Here is a 16,074-nt window from a genome sequence, read left to right on the forward strand (position 1 = left end):
AAGAGTGAAGTCTTAGATACTTGTCTTTCTCTAATTTCACTTAGCCTAATACCCTCTAGTTCCATCCATGTAATTTCAAATGGCAAGATTTTATTCTTTTTGCTTGCTGAGTAATACTCCATTGTGTATGTATATCTACATACATATATATGTATAAATATACATATATATACATATATATACCATGTATATATGTATGTATCTACATGTATATATGTATATATGTGTATATATGTATGTATGTATATACACCATATCTTCTTTGTCCATTCATCCATTGATGGACATTTGGGCTTTTTCCATACTTTAGCTATTGTTGATAGTGCAACTAGAAACTTTGGGTTCACGTGTCCCTTCGAAATAGCATATCTGTACTCTTGGATAAATACCTAGTAGTGCAACTGCCGGGTTGTAGGTTTGTCCTCTTTTTCATCTTTTGAGGAACCTACCTGCTGTTTTCCAGAGTGGCTGCGCCAGTTTGCATTCCCACCAGCAGGGCAAGAGCTCCTCTTTCTCCACCTCCTCGCCAACATCTGTTATTGCCCGAGTTGTTAATGTTAGCCATTCTCAGAGGGGTGAGGGGGTATCTCATTGTGGTTTTGATTTGTATTTCCCTGATGATGAGTGATGTTGAGCATTTTTTCATTTGTCTGTTGGCCCTCTGGATGTCTTCCTTGGAGAAGTGTTTGTTCATGTCTTTGTCCATTTCTTCACTGGATTACTTGTTTTTTTGGGTGTTTAGTTGGATAAGTTCTTTATAGATTTTGGATACTAATCCTTTATCTGATATGTCGTTTGTAAATATCTTCTCCCATTCTGTTGGTTGCCTTTTAGTTTTGCTGATTGTTTCCTTCGCTGTGCAGAAGCTTTTCATTTTGATGAGGACCTAATAGTTCATTTTGCTTTTGTTTCCCTTGCCTCCAGAGACGTCTTGAGTAAGAAGTTATGGAGGCCAACATTAAACAGGTTTTAGCCTGCTTTCTCCTCAAGGATTTTGATGGCTTCCTATCTTACATTTAGGTCTTTCATCCATTTTGAGTGTCTTTCATCCATTTTGAGTGTGAGAAAGTGGTCCAGATTCATTCTTCTGTATGTCGCTGTCCAGTTTTCCAAGCACGCTTGCTGAGGAGACTGTCTTTATTCCATTGGATATTCTTTCCTTCTTTGTCAAAGATTAGTTGGCCATACGTTTGTGGGTCCATTTCTGTGTTTGTATTCTCTTCTATTGATCTGAGTGTCTGTTCTTGTGCCAGTACCATACTGTCTTGGTGATTACAGCCTTGTAATGCAACTTGAAGTCCAGGATTGTGATGCCTCCTACTTTGGTTTTCTTTTTCAAGATTGCTTTGGCTATTCAGGGTCTTTTCTGGTTCCATACAAATTGTAGGATTGTTTTTTGTAGCTCTGTGAAGAATGCTGGTGTTATTTTGATAGGTATTGCATTGAATATGTAGATTGCTCTGGGTAGTATCGACATTTTAACAATATTTGTTCTTCCTATCCAGGAGCATGCAATATTTTTCTTTTTTGTGTGTTTGTCATCTTTAGTTTCTTTCATAAGCTTTCTATAGATTTCAGTGTATAGATTTTTCACCTGTTTGGTTAGATTTATTCCTAGGTATTTTAAAGTTTTTGGTGCAATTGTAAATGGTATCAATTCCGTGATTTCACTTTCTGTTGCTTCATTGTTGGTGTATAGGAATGCAACTGGTTTCTGTGCAACGATTTTATATCCTGCCACTTTGCTGAATTCATGCATTATTTATAGAAGTTTTTTGGTGGAATCTTTTGGGTTTTCCACATAGAGTTGCATGCCATCTACGAAGAGTGAAAGTTTGAGCTCCTCCTGGACGATTTGGATGCTTTTTATTTCTTTGTGTTTTCTGATTGCTGAGGCTAAGACTTCCAATATTATGTTGAATAACAGTGGCAAGAGTGGACATCCCTGTCTTGTTCCTGACCTTAGGAGGAAAGATCTCAGTTTTTCCCCTTTGAGGATGATATTAGCATTGGGTCTTTCATATATGTCTTTTATGATCTCGAGGTATGATCCTTCTATCCCTACTTTCTTGAGAGTTTTGATCAAGAAAGGATGATGTATTCTGTCAAATTATTTTTCTGCATCTATTGAGAGGATCGTGTGGTTCTTGTCCTTTCTTTTATTGATATGATAAGTCACATTGATTGTTTTGCGGATATTGAACCAGCTTTGCATTCCAGGTATAAATCCCACTTGGTCATGGTGAATAGAGTTTAAATGTATTGTTGGATCTGGTTGGCTAATATCTTGTGGAAGATTTTTGTGTCCATGTTCGTCATGAAAATTTGTCTATACTTCGCCTTTTTAGTGGGTCTTTTTCTGGTTTTGGAATCAAGGTAATGCTGGGTTCATAGAAAGAGTTTGGAAGTTTTCCCTCCATTTCTTTTTTTGGGACAGCTTCAAGAGCATAGGTGTTAACTCTTACTTAAATGTTTGGCAGAATTCCCCTGGAAAGCCATGTGGCCCTGGGATCTTGTTTTTTGGGAAATTTTTGATTACTAATTCAATTTCTTTGCTGGTTATGGGTCTGTTCAAATTTTCTGTTTCTTCCTGCTTCAGTTTTGGTAGTTTATATATTTTTAGGAATTTGTTCATTTCTTCCAGATTGCCCATTTTATTGGCGTGTAATTGCTGATAATATTCTCTTATTATTGTTTGTTTCTGCTGTGTTGGTTGTGATCCCTCCTCTTTCATTCTTGATTTTATTCATTTGGGTCCTTTCATGCTTATTTTTGATCCAAATGGCTAGTGGTTTATCAATTTTATTAATTATTTCAAAGAACTAGGTTCTGGTTTCATTGATCTGTTCTACTGTTTTGTTTGTTTGTTGTGGAGTTATTTGTTGTTTTTTGTTTTGTTTTGTGTTTTTGTTTTTGTTTTCTGTTTCGATAGCATTGATTTTTCCTGTAATCATTATCATTTCTTGTCTTCTGCTGGTTTTGGTTTTATTTGTTGTTCTTTTCCCAGCTCCTTAAGGTATAAGGTTAGGTTGTATATCTGAGACCTTCTTACCTCTTTTGGAAAGCCTGGATTCCTATAAACTTCCTCTTATGACTACCTTTGCTGCATCCCAGAGGTTTTGGTCTGTAGTGTTATCATTTTCATTGGCTTCCATGTACTTTTGAATTTCCTCTTTAACTTCTTGGTTCACCCATTCATTCTTTTTTTTTTAATTTTATTTTTTATTTTTTAAAACTTACATCCAAATTAATTAGCATATAGTGCAACAATGATTTCATGAGTAGATTCCTTAGTTCCCCTTACCCATTTAGCCCATCCCCCCTCCCACAACCCCTCCAGTAACCCTCTGTCTGTTCTCCATATTTATGAGTCACTTCTGTTTTGTCCCCCTCCCTGTTTTTATTTTATTTTTGTTTCCTTTCCCTTATGTTCATATGTTTTGTCTCTTAAAGTCTTCATGTGATTGAAATCATATGATTTTTGTCTTTCTCTGACTGACTAATTTCACTTAACATAATACCCTCTAGTTCCATCCACGTAGTTTCAAATGGCAAGATTTCATTCTTTTTGATTACGGAGTAATATTCCATTGTATTTATATACCACTTCTTCTTTATCCATTCATCCATTGATGGACATTTGCGCTCTTTCCATACTTTGGCTATTGTTGATAGTGCTGCTATAATCAGGGGGGGAGGGGTGGTGCATGTGTCCCTTTGAAACAGAGCACCTGTATCCCTTGGATAAATGCCTAGCAGTGCAATTGCTGGGTCGTAGGGTAGTTCCGTTTTTAGTTTTTTGAGGAACCTCCATACTGTTTTCCACAGTGGCTGCACGAGCTTGCATTCCACCATTAATTCTTGAGTAGGATATTCTTTAGTCTCCAAGTATTTTGTTATCTTTCCAAATTTTTTCTTGTGGTTGATTTTGAGTTTCATAGCACTGTGGTCTGAAAATATGCACAGTATGATCTCGAACTTTTTGTACTTATTGAGGGCTGATTTGTATTCCAGTATGTGATCTATCCTGCGAATATTCCATGTGCCCTGGTGAAGAATGTATATTCTGCTGCTTTAGGATGAAATGTTCTGAATATATCTGTTAAGTCCATCTGGTCCAGTGTCTCACTCAAATCCATTGTTTGTTTGTTGATTTTCTGTTTAGATTATCTTTCCATTGATATAAGGGGGTGCTGAAGTCCCATACTATTATGGTTTTATTATCAATGAGCTTCTTTATTATTGAGATTAATTGATTTATATTTTTGGGTGCTCTCACATTTGGAGCATAAATGTTTACAATTGTTAAGTCTTCTTGATGGATAGACCCCCTCAATTATGATACAACACCCTTCTTCATCTGTTGTTACAGTCTTCATTTTAAAGTCTAGATTGTCTGGGGCGCGTGAGTGGCTCGCTCGGTTAAGCTTCTGACTTTGGCTCAGGTCGTGATCTCGCGGTCCGTGAGTTCGAGCCCCGCGTCGGGCTCTGTGCTGACTGCTCAGAGCCTGGAGCCTGTTTCAGATTCTGTGTCTCCCTCCCTCTCTGCCCCTCCCCTGTTCATGCTCTGTCTCTCTCTGTCTCAAAAATAAATAAACGTTAAAAAAATTTTTTTAATAAAACAAATAATAAAGTCTAGATTGTCTGATATGAGTAAGGCTACTCCAGCTTTCTTTGGTGACCATTAGCATGATAGATGCTTCTCCATCCCCTTACTTTCAATCTGAAGGTGTCTTTAGGTCTAATGTGGGTCTCTTGTAACCAGCATATAGATGGATCTTGTTTTTTCCCCACTCTGTTACCCTATGTCTTTTGGTTGGAGCATTTAGTCCATTGATGTTTAGAGTGAGTACTCAAAGATATGAGCTTATTGCCATTATGTATCTTGTAGAGTTGGATTTTGTGGTGGTGTTTTCTTGTGCTTTCCAGTCTTTGGTACTTTTGGTCTTTTTTTTTTCTTTTTTTTTTTTCTTTTTTTCATCTTTTCTCCCCTCAGAGAGTCCACCTGATAATTCCTTGAGGGCTTGTTTAGTGGTCACGAACTCCTTTAAGTTTTGTTTGTCTGGGAAACTTTTAATCTCTCCTTTTTGAATGACAGACTTACTGGATAAGGAATTCTTGGCTGCATAGTTTTCTGATTCAGCACATTGAATATATCTTGCCTGCCAAGTCTCTGTGGATAGGTCTGCTGCAAACCTGATCTGTGTTCCCTTGTAGGTTACGGATTTTTTTCCCTTGCTGCTTTCATGATTCTTTCCTTGCCTCAGTATTTTGTGGATTAGACTGTGATATACCTTTTACTGGTCGGTTTTTGTTGAATCTTATGGGAGTCCTCTGTGCTTCCTGGATTTTGATGTCTGTGCCTTTTCCCAGGTAAGGAAAATTATCTGCTATGATTTGCTGACATAACCCTTCTACCCCTTTTCTCTCTCTTCATCTTCTGAGAGCCCAGAATATGATTCTGATATTCCTTTTTAATGAGTCACTGATTTCTCTAATTCTTAAATCGTGCTCTTTTGCTTTAGTGTCCATCTTTTTTTCTGCTTCATTATTGTCCATAAGTTTGTCCTCTCTGTTGCTGAATTCCTGCTCTGCCTTATCCATCCTTGCCGCCGTGGCATCCATTTGAGATTGCATCTCAGTTATAGCATTTTTTATTTCATCCTGACTAGCTTTTACTTCTTTTATCTCCTCAGAGAGGGATTCTAATCTGTTTTCAGCCCCAGCTAGTATTCTTATTATCGGGATTCTAAATTCTGGGTCAGACATCTTGCTTGTTCCAGTGTTGATTATGTCGCTGGCTGTCGTTTGTTCCTGCTGTTTCTTTTGGGGTGAATTCCTATTTCATCATTTTGAAGGAAGAAAAGGAATGAATAAGGTAATAAATTAAAATTTAAAAATTAAAAACAACACACGCACACACACACACACACACACACACACACACACACACACCAAATAAATGATGCTAGATCCTAGGTGTGTTCTGGTCTGGCTATTGAAAGGAACTTGACAGATTAGATTAAAAATGGGGGGAAAAAGGAAAACGCTTGAAAATTTGAGAAAATGAATACATGAAATAGAATAAAATGATATGAGGGATGTAAAATTGAATTTGAAAAAAAACTACAAAAAATAAAATATATAGCAGAAAAAATACAGAAAAATATTTTTAATAAAAATTGATAATAAAAATAAAATTTTCTCTTTCTGTATTCAAGAAAAAAAAAGAAATTAAAAAAAAAGAAAACTGAATAGATGGACCAGCGAACAGACTGAAATATGACTGAAATTACATTGCTTTCCCCTAGAAGTCAAACTATGAAGCACTTTGTAGTCCATAAACTAAGCAGGCGGAGAGATTTGTGGTGTTCCTGAACAGTGAGTTTGGCCCAGTCAGGCATGGCTTAGTGTAACAGCTCTGCTCTCCACTAGATGGTGCTGCTTAGATTACTGGGGTGGAATGCTGTAGTGCTTGTTGGTGTATATGCACATGCACGGGAATGGTGAAAATGGCGTCACTCAGCTACCCAGTCTCTAGTATCAGAACTCTGTGCTCTCCCCAAACAGCAATCCTACACCCATCCTTTGTCTCTGGTTTCTGTCTACTCCCCACCTTAACACTGTCCATGACCAAGCCTTCAAGTTTCCAGGTGCCACCTCCCTCTTGAGTTTTATCTCAGATGCGGCAGTGTTTCCCGACCCCTCACTTCTGAGAGATTGCGGCTTTGACCTGCTCAGATCCTCTGGGGGAGGGTCTCACTGATCAATCCCCAGGTTCCAGCCTCATCCAGGACCATGCTACTGCCAATGCCGAGAACTTCAGCTGGGTGCCAGCCTGCTCTAGAAAAAGTTTACCCGATCCTGTAGCAGTGGCATTTCAGGGATTATGGCACATCACAACACACACCTGGCACCAGACTCCACCCTCAATGACCTTGTTCCAGCACCAGTGAATGTGGTTGTTTGCTGGGATCTGCTGGTATCAGTTGGCTATACACCCTCTACCAAATGTAATTCCAGCAGTGGAACCGCTTCTCCTTGGGTGGCCAGAGGACCTCCCAGACCCCACTCTGCTCCTGGGGATTCGCCCTTCCCACCAGAACACTGCCAGGTATTGAGCTATGGAGTTTCAGACTCTGCACTCCCCCTGTTTATAGAGTCTTAATGGAATTTAAGCCTCCTCCTTTCTCCCTCTATAGTTCAGTCCCTGCGACTGTTTCCACCTTTCCACTTACTCTCTGGCTGCTTTTGAGGAGGCTGCTTTTCCCATACTCTCCCCCATCTCTGTCCTCTCTCTGCAAGCAAAAACAGTTCCCAGCCCTCTGCAGCTTCTCTCTCCCCTGTTCACCTATCTGTGCTGTGTACCTGCTAAGTTTTGTGATTCAGGTTCAGCATATCATTGTATTAATCTTCAAAGAAGTTTTCTAGGTGTGCAGGATGGTTCAGTGTTGATCTGGCTGCATTTCATGGATGCAAAACACACACAAAAAAAACTTCCATGCTGTTCTGCCATCTTGGCACCTCCCTTACTGGGTTAGGTTTATAGAGCAAAATACATATATTTTTTTTGGTCATGAGTTTTAGATCCCACAGAGCCCATACCTCCACTAAAAACTTTTAGCCCATCATGTTCTTACCGACCAGAATTTTCTCTCTGGCAAGCCCAATTAAATTGTGCCATTGCCTGCTTGACAAGCAGGATTAGCTTCCCTTTATCTTGTACGTTGGAGGATAAAATCCTTAATAGGGTTTTTATACTGTTCAACAAACCTTCCAACTCTTCACTCTCGCCTCCTCAGTCCCTGTCTTTTCCAGCTGCTTGGTCTCATTGAAATTCCTAAGTGCTAATATTAAACAGGTGGTGGTGCTGCCCTGCCATCCTACTGTGTTTCTCTGGTCTACTCACCTACATGACTGCTCCATAGCTTTCATTCACTCCTCCAATCTCTAATACATAAGTCTTTTTTAAAATTTTTTATGTTTATTCATTTTTTTATGAGAGAGAGAGAGAGAGCACAAGCAGGAGAAGATCAAAACGAGAGGAAGACACAGGATTTGAAGCAGACTCCAGGCTCTGGGCTGTCAGCTCAGCCCGACACAGGGCTCGAACCCATGGACCGTGAGAGCATGACCTGAGCCAAAGTCGGTTGCTTAACCAACTGAGCCACCCAGGTGTCCCTCTAATACATCAGTCTTGATTATTCGTCTCAACTGATTCCTTTGTTCTCTATTCTACTGAAAAAGCAGAATTAGTTAGTAGGTATATCTTGCTGCTCCTAGAGAGGAATTGTCCATGCTCCTGCCCAAGGCCAGCCCCTCCAGCCTTACATTAGATCCCATGAGATTCACGACCTCCAATTCTTTCCCCCTTCCTTAGGATGTTGGTAACTCTCACCTCCTTGGCATGGTCAATTTTCCCCTCTTGACTGCGTCATTCCCCAAAGCATATAAACATGTTGCTTTTTCCCTAAAGATTCCCTAAACATTGCTTTTCCCCTAAGAAAAATATTCCTCTCCTGATCCCATTGGTCATTCTTAGATACCATTCCATGTTTCTGTTCCGCTTTTTCTGCCAAAACCAGAGATACATTCATTTTTTCCAGTTTATCTAATCCATGACCTCTAGAAGCTAGTCAAATTAGGCTTCTTTTTTTCAACGTCACCAAAGACCTCCATATTGCTAAGTCCCTTGGGCAATACTAGACTTCTTTCTTTATTCTTGGTCTTCAACTTACTTGACCTATCAATAATATTTAGATCAGTGCAAATGTTCACTGTTAGGGACTGAATGTTTATGTCCTACTCTAAATTTATATGTTAAAACTCTACTCCCCAATATGATGGTGTTAGGAGGTGGGACGTTTGGGAAGTAATTAGGATTAGATGCGGTCATGAGGATGATGTCCTTAGGGATGGGATTAGTGCCCTTGTAATGAGTTATGAGAGAGCTTGCCTCCTTTCTCTGCTTCTGCCACGTGAGGATACAAAAAGAAATCTGCACCCCAGAAGAGAGTTCTCACCAGAACCTGAACAAGATGCTCCTTGATCTTGGACTTCTAGACTCCAGAACTTTGAGAAATAAGTTTGTATTGTTTATAAACTACCCATGTGTGGTATTCTGTTATATCAATCAGAACTGACTAAGACACTCTCCTTGATACAGCATCATCACTTGGCTTGCAATATACAACATAGATCAAGTCTCTTCTTCCTCAGTGTTTTCTTTGCTGGTTCCTGTTGTCTCCCCAAACCCTAAATATTGGAGGCTCCACGTCTCAATCCTTACATCTCTTCTTTTCGCTGTTATCACTCTCCTAAATACCTTTTCCCCTGATGACCCTCAGATTTAAATCACCAGCCCAGACCTCCCTGTGAACTGCCATCTCCTATTTTTCCACTTGATCCCCTTGCTTGTATGTCTAACAAACATCTCAAACACATTATATTCAAAACCAAAATCGTGATCCTGTTACAACCTTCTCATTCCAAAGTCCTCTTCCCATAGTAAATATAAATTCTGGGACACCTGGGTGGCTCAGGCAGTTAGGTGTCCGACTTCAGCTCAGGTCATGATCTCGTGGTCTGTGAGTTCAAGCCCCACGTCAGTCACTGTGCTGACAGCTCAGAGCCTGACACCTGCTTTGGAGTCTGTGTCTCCATCTCTCTGAATCTGTCCCACCCATGCTCTGTCTCTCTTTCTCTCTCTCTCAAAAATAAATAAGGATTAAAAAAAGTTTTAAAAATGTATAAATTCTATTTTTCCAGGTGTTGGGTTTTAATATCTTGGAGGGTTTTTTTGACTCCCCACTTTGTTTTATACCGTACCCTCATATCCAATCTGTCAGCAGGTACTGTTTGCCATACCTTTAAAATATATCTAAATCGGACTCCTTTTCATCCTCTCTGAAATTACCACCCTGGACCAAGCTACCATCATTCTTCATCTAGAGCACTGTAGCCGCCTTCTCATTGTTTCCTGCTTTATCCCTCTTTGACTCATAACTTTATTATTATTTTTTTAACAAAGAAGCCAAAATGGTCCTTTAAAAGTTTGACTATCTGACTCTTCCACTCACAATTCTGCATTGTCTTCCAGCTCTCTCAGAATAAAACCCAAAGTCATTACCTTGTGGCTTATGAGATCTTAAATTATCTGCCCCATCCTTGCTAGTATTTGATCTTAGATGCTTGACCTGAATTTTTCTTGCTTTATTGAGATATAATTGACAAATTACATTATGTGTGTTCAAGATGTACAATGTGATGCTTTGGTACACATATATATTGTGAAATATACATTACCACAGTAAGGTTGGTCAATACATTTAACACCTCACATTGTTACCTGTTTGTGTATGTCGGGTTGGGGGGGGGCGGGTAAAAATACTTACTCTATTAGCAACTCTCAAATACAGAGTCCAGTATTGTTAACCATTGTCTCCATGCTGCACAATCCCCAGAACTTACTCATCTTACACTTGAAGGTTTGTGCACTTTGACCAACATCTTTCCATCCCTAGCCCTTGGCAATCACCCATTTGTTCTTGGTTTCTATGAGTGAATATGACTTTTTTAGAGTCATAAATAAGTGGTATTACACAAGACTTGTCTTTCTCTGTCTGACTTATTTCACTTAGCATAATACACTCAAGGTCTATCCATGTTGTCATATATAGGAGGATTTCCTTTGTTATGGCTGAATAACATTTCATTACATATATGATATTCATATTATATATCATATATCCATATTATATATGATATATATCATATATATGACATGTGAAATGTCATATGATGTATATAAAACACACACACACATATACATGTGTATACACACACACACACACACACACACACACACACATCACATCTTTATCCATTCATGTCTTGGCTATTTTGAGTAATGCTGCAGTGAACATGTAGGGGTGGATATCTCTTTGAGGTATTGATTTTGTTTCCCAAGAGAATAAACAGATTTGGTTGTATATCCAGAGTGGGTTTGCTGGATCATATGGTAGTTCTATTTGTTTAAGTTTGTTTGTTTGTTTTGTTTGTTTGTTTGTTTGTTTATGCCATCTCTACACCCAGCGTGGGACTCAAACTCATGACCCTGAGATCAAGAGTTGCGTGCTCCACTGACCGAGTCAGCCAAGTGTCCTGGTAGTTCTATTTTCAATATTTGGAGGATCCTCCATACTGTTTGCCATAGTGGGCATACTAATTTATATTCTTACCAGCAGTGCCCAAAAGTTTCCTTTTCTGTACATTCTCACCAACACTTGTTATCACTTCTCTTTTTTTATAATAAGAATCCTAAGAGGTGTGAGACCATATCTCATTGTGATTTTGATTTGCACTTTCCTGATGCTAGTGATGTGGAGCAGCTTTCATGTACCTGTAGGCCATTGTGTGTCTTTAGAAACATCTTTGGGAAAATGTCTAAGTTTTTTGCCCATTTTTAAACTGGATTATTTGTGGGTTCTGCTACTGAGTGATAGGAGTTCTTTATATATTTTGGATATTAACCCCTAATTGGACATATGATTTGCAAATATTTCCTCTCGTTCTGTAGGTTCACATTTGATTTTGTTGACAATTTCTTTTGCTGTGAGATGCTTCTTAGTTTCATGTAGTGCCACTTGTTTATTTAATTTTTATTGCTCGTGCTTTTGGTGTCACATCCAAAAAATGTCAAGACCAATATTAAGGGGCTTTTCCTGTTGGTTTTCTTCTAGGAGTTTCACAGTTTCATGTGCAACATTTAAGTACTTTGAGTTAATTTTTGTGGCTAGTATCAATGTGAGTTCAATTTCATCTTTCTGCATGTAGCTAGTCAGTTTTCCAGTACCGTTTATGGGAGAGACTGTCCTTTACCCATTGTATATTCTTGCCTTCTTTGTTATAAATTAATTGACCACATATGCATGGGTTTATTTGGGGCTTTTTATTCTGTTGGCCTCTGTGTCTTTTTTTATGACAGTACCATAATGTTTTGATTGTGTAACTTTGCGATACAATTTCAATCAGGAAGCATGATGCCTCTAGCTTTATATACTTCCTCAAATTGATTTGGCTGTTTGGAATCTTTTGTGGTTCCATACTGTTACAGAACCAGGCTGGAATGCTGGAGGAAAAACCAAGCGGCACTCAGAGATCTTTGTAGATGAGAGATTTGTTTAACACTGGCGGGCTCAAAGGAGACTGTTTCTCCAAAAATCTGAGCGCCAAATGCAAGTGGGGAGGGTAGTTTATAGTCATCACCTTCCACATCTGTGGGGGCTTTCCCGTGAGCAGCAAATAAAGGAAGAAGAACACAGAGGAGGGGTCTCCAAGCCAGAGACCAGAGTCTGTTTTAGCCCCATCAGCCATATTTGGCATACTTTATTCACTTCTGCAACAATACAAATTTTAGAGCTGTTTTTTTCTACTTATGTGAAAATGCCATTGGAACCTTGATAGAGATTGCATTGACCTACAGATGGCTTCAGGTACTATGGACATTTCAATGGTATTAATTCTTCTGATTCATGAACATAGGATATCTTTTCATTTGTTTCTGTCTTCATTAATTTTTCATCAAAGTTTTATAAGTTTCCGTGTACAGCCCACTGTCTCCAGAAATTTGGGTGCTACTGGGTCCTATAGAATATGTACATCTTTCAAATTCTCCCACTCTTATTTGTGTTGTGGCCTCTGTGGCCTATAGAGGAAATGGGGGAAATTTCCTCTGATGCCTAATATACAGACAGGTGTAGTTTGGAAACCCACACAAAGGAACTCAAGTTGCTATTGAACCCAATACTGACACCATCTAGTTGGAAACAGGAACAAGCGAAGCAGTCACTGGCTGAACTCAGAGGGGTTTCACTGGTGATCACTCATGAGCTCTAGTAATTAACCATTTGCACTGACAGGTAGACTGTTCTAAAGGGATTAACCTAGAATTTCGACACTGGGAAGCCAAAGGGCAGATTATCACAACTAAACCCTGTGTTATCAGGATATGGTATCAGGACATTTGGGCTCACCTGCAAGAGCCTGACGTGATCCTCACTGTTTTCCGAGTCCTGGCCCATAAAGCACCGGTTGGTAGAAAGGAAAAATGGAATATTAAAGCAGCAGATTAAATTATTAACGGGGAAAAACACCTTGGGCCGGTGTACTAATGTGCTGTCACAGGCTTTAAGGCATTTGAATGATCAAACATTATGGTCCATGGCTCCATATGCCAGACTGGGGACCCCTGCCGAGCCACCCAATATTATAAAGGTATAGAAGTCTAGGGAGATAGTTATGGCCCCTGTTATGCCCAGAATTCATGATCCCCAAAGACCACCAAGGAGCCGAGTCTGATGCAAAAGCAAAGAGCCTTTATTTGAGCTAGCTCGAGCTCAATTCCCTACCTGCACCGACGCAGCGGTGAGATGCCGGAGAGAGCCAGCCTGTTTCAAAAGCACAAAGGTTTTATAGGGGTCTAGGGTCAGTTGGTGAGGTAATGGTTGTGGCCTTAGCTGATTGGCTGGGGAAGGGTCATGGCCTCAGCCGATTGGCTGGGGAAGGGTTGGAGTCCCATTACGCAGGTTGCCAGGCATGTTTTGATCAGGAATTTTGAACGGGTGAGCGGGAGGTTACTCAAAGGGAGGAGGTGTGGTCTGAGGTTTCTGCGATTTTCCCGGAAAGGGGGTCATGTCGGGGACATAGTCACTCAAGGTGGAGGACACAGAACAAGATGGAGTCGGCCGGCGTAGGTCCGCTCTTTCAGCCCCCACTCTCACTGTGGATTAATATGCTATGCTGCTGAGAACACCAAAATGTGTTCTTTACTGGAATTTGCCATGGGATGTTCCATAGGATAGGTGAGTGACTTTGTACCCCTGGGTGAAGGGGATCTAGTCAATCTCTACTGGGATCCTGTTGTTCAGCTGAAAGGCAGACCTGTGGAAATTCACTGTACCTGTAATGGAGCATACCCCATTGAAAGAGGGGAGAACCTGGGGGTCCTGGTCTGCATATTCTGCCCCAGTCTATCTCCTCATGCCTGACAGTGCTGCTTCCTCATGCCAACATGTATGGTATGCACAACTTAAGTTCCTAAAGCTTTGTGTGTCCCTCTCCTTCAAGGCCATACTGCACTGACATCCCCTGGCAATCAGGAGGCTGACCCCTAGCCTGGGTATAAGCCCTAGCAACTGACTCTGCAGTACATACAGCAGATTAAGTGCAACTACTGTAGAGCCTTGGAATGGATGGAATGGCATATTGCCAGGATTTGCCCTTAAAATACAGTGACTTGGTAAATGTAGGAACAGCATGTACTATGTTTGTTTGTTTCTTTCTTCCTTCCTTCCTTCCTTCCTTCCTTCCTTTTTCTTTCTTTCTTTCTTTCTTTTTCTTTCTTTCTTTCTTTCTTTCTTTCTTTCTTTCTTTCTTTTCTGGTGGAGCCTTTATGATTTCTCTATATAATAAGATCATGTTATTTGCAAATGGGTGATTTTACTTATTCCTTCCTGATTTGCAAGCTTTTTATTTCTTTTTCTTGCCTGATTGCTGTGGTGGGACTTCCAATACTACATTGAATACAAGTGGTGAGAGTGGACACCCTTGTCTTGTTCCTGATCTTATTGCAAAAGCTTTCAGCTTTGACTACTGAATGTGATATCCGCTGTGGGCTTGTCATAAATGGCCTTTATTATGTTGAAGTAAATTCCTTTTATACCAAGTTTATTGAGAGTTTTGAATTTTAAGTTCTTTTGCATCTAAGTCCTCCAAGTCCCTGGGTAAGTGCTCACATGTGGTCTGGGTAAGAAAACACTGACATCTGCAGCCAAGGTGACCTTGTGTTGTGCTTTTATTCTGTGAATGAACTGCCACTAAATGCTGTCCCTCCATAATTCTTCCTAACCCCATTGGAGAAGACTGGGGCCAGATTCTCCCTCCTGGTTCCAAGGTCTCTGGGTGACTCCTTATGCCCATACAAAAACTAGGACAAAGAGGTCAGGGGGATCATTCCTGTGGCCCAGTTGTCCGTCTCTGCCTGGCTTGCCCATGCCCTGATGGAGGGTAAAGCCAGGGCCAGAGCTATTGAGGTGGATTGGGAAGGGGGAAAGAACTGAAGGCAGCCAGCCCAGAGTGGTGAGTTTGCACAATCGTGGCTCACTGCTCCACCCACCATCCCATGGATCTGCTGCCTCTTCTGTTCCTGGATGCTACTACTGCTTCCAGGCCCCAGCTTGAACCAGCACAGGTGAGTGAGGATTCTGCCCTTTGGGGACTCATGAGTCCTGCAGAACTCCTCCAGCTCTTTCCAGGGGTTCCCAGTCCTGCATTTCTTCCTTGGTGCTCAGGAGCTCCGTTTCTCAGCCCTTCATAGGGGCCCCAACCCCTGGACCCCTCTCAGGGCCCAGGAATCCCTCAGCCTTGCCAGGGGCCCAGAACCCCACCCCTGCCCGCCCCCCCCACACATTCCAACCTCCTCCTGCCATCTGCAGCTCTCCCAGCTACTGGCCTGTGATCCTGAGCTGACCATTCGCTCCGTCCATCCTTGGGGACTCAGATTAAATCACAAGGCGGGATATGGGAGGATGAGAGAAAAATGGGTAGAGGGAGCTGAGCCTGAGGTTGGGGGAAGCACATATTGCGTCTTGCTCAGCCACCCCAGGAGTCATTCTTGAAGGGTCCCCTCTGCAGCTGCTCATTTCTGAGGTGCACAGAAGGACAAATGCACAGAGAAAGAAACAGACACCACAAGCACAGAGACACACAGGCATGGAACCATGCACAGTCTCCTCTGGAGACTCAGGTATGGGGCTCGTGGACAGGCTCACACACAGACCCACACTGCAGACATAGACACCCTCAGAGGAACTCTCTCTCTCTCTCTCTCTCTCTCACACACACACACACACACACACACACACACACACACACACACAGATACACTGAAAGGGCGGGCCTACGCCAGCGGACTCCATCTTGTTCTGTGTCCTTCACCTTGACCACACCTCCTCCCCTTGAGTAAACCCTCCCTCACCTGCCTAACAGGACTCCGGCCCTTCCCCAGGACCCTTC

Source organism: Prionailurus viverrinus, chromosome E3 (assembly GCF_022837055.1).
Source record: "Prionailurus viverrinus isolate Anna chromosome E3, UM_Priviv_1.0, whole genome shotgun sequence".
NCBI classification, from domain to species: domain Eukaryota; kingdom Metazoa; phylum Chordata; class Mammalia; order Carnivora; family Felidae; genus Prionailurus; species Prionailurus viverrinus.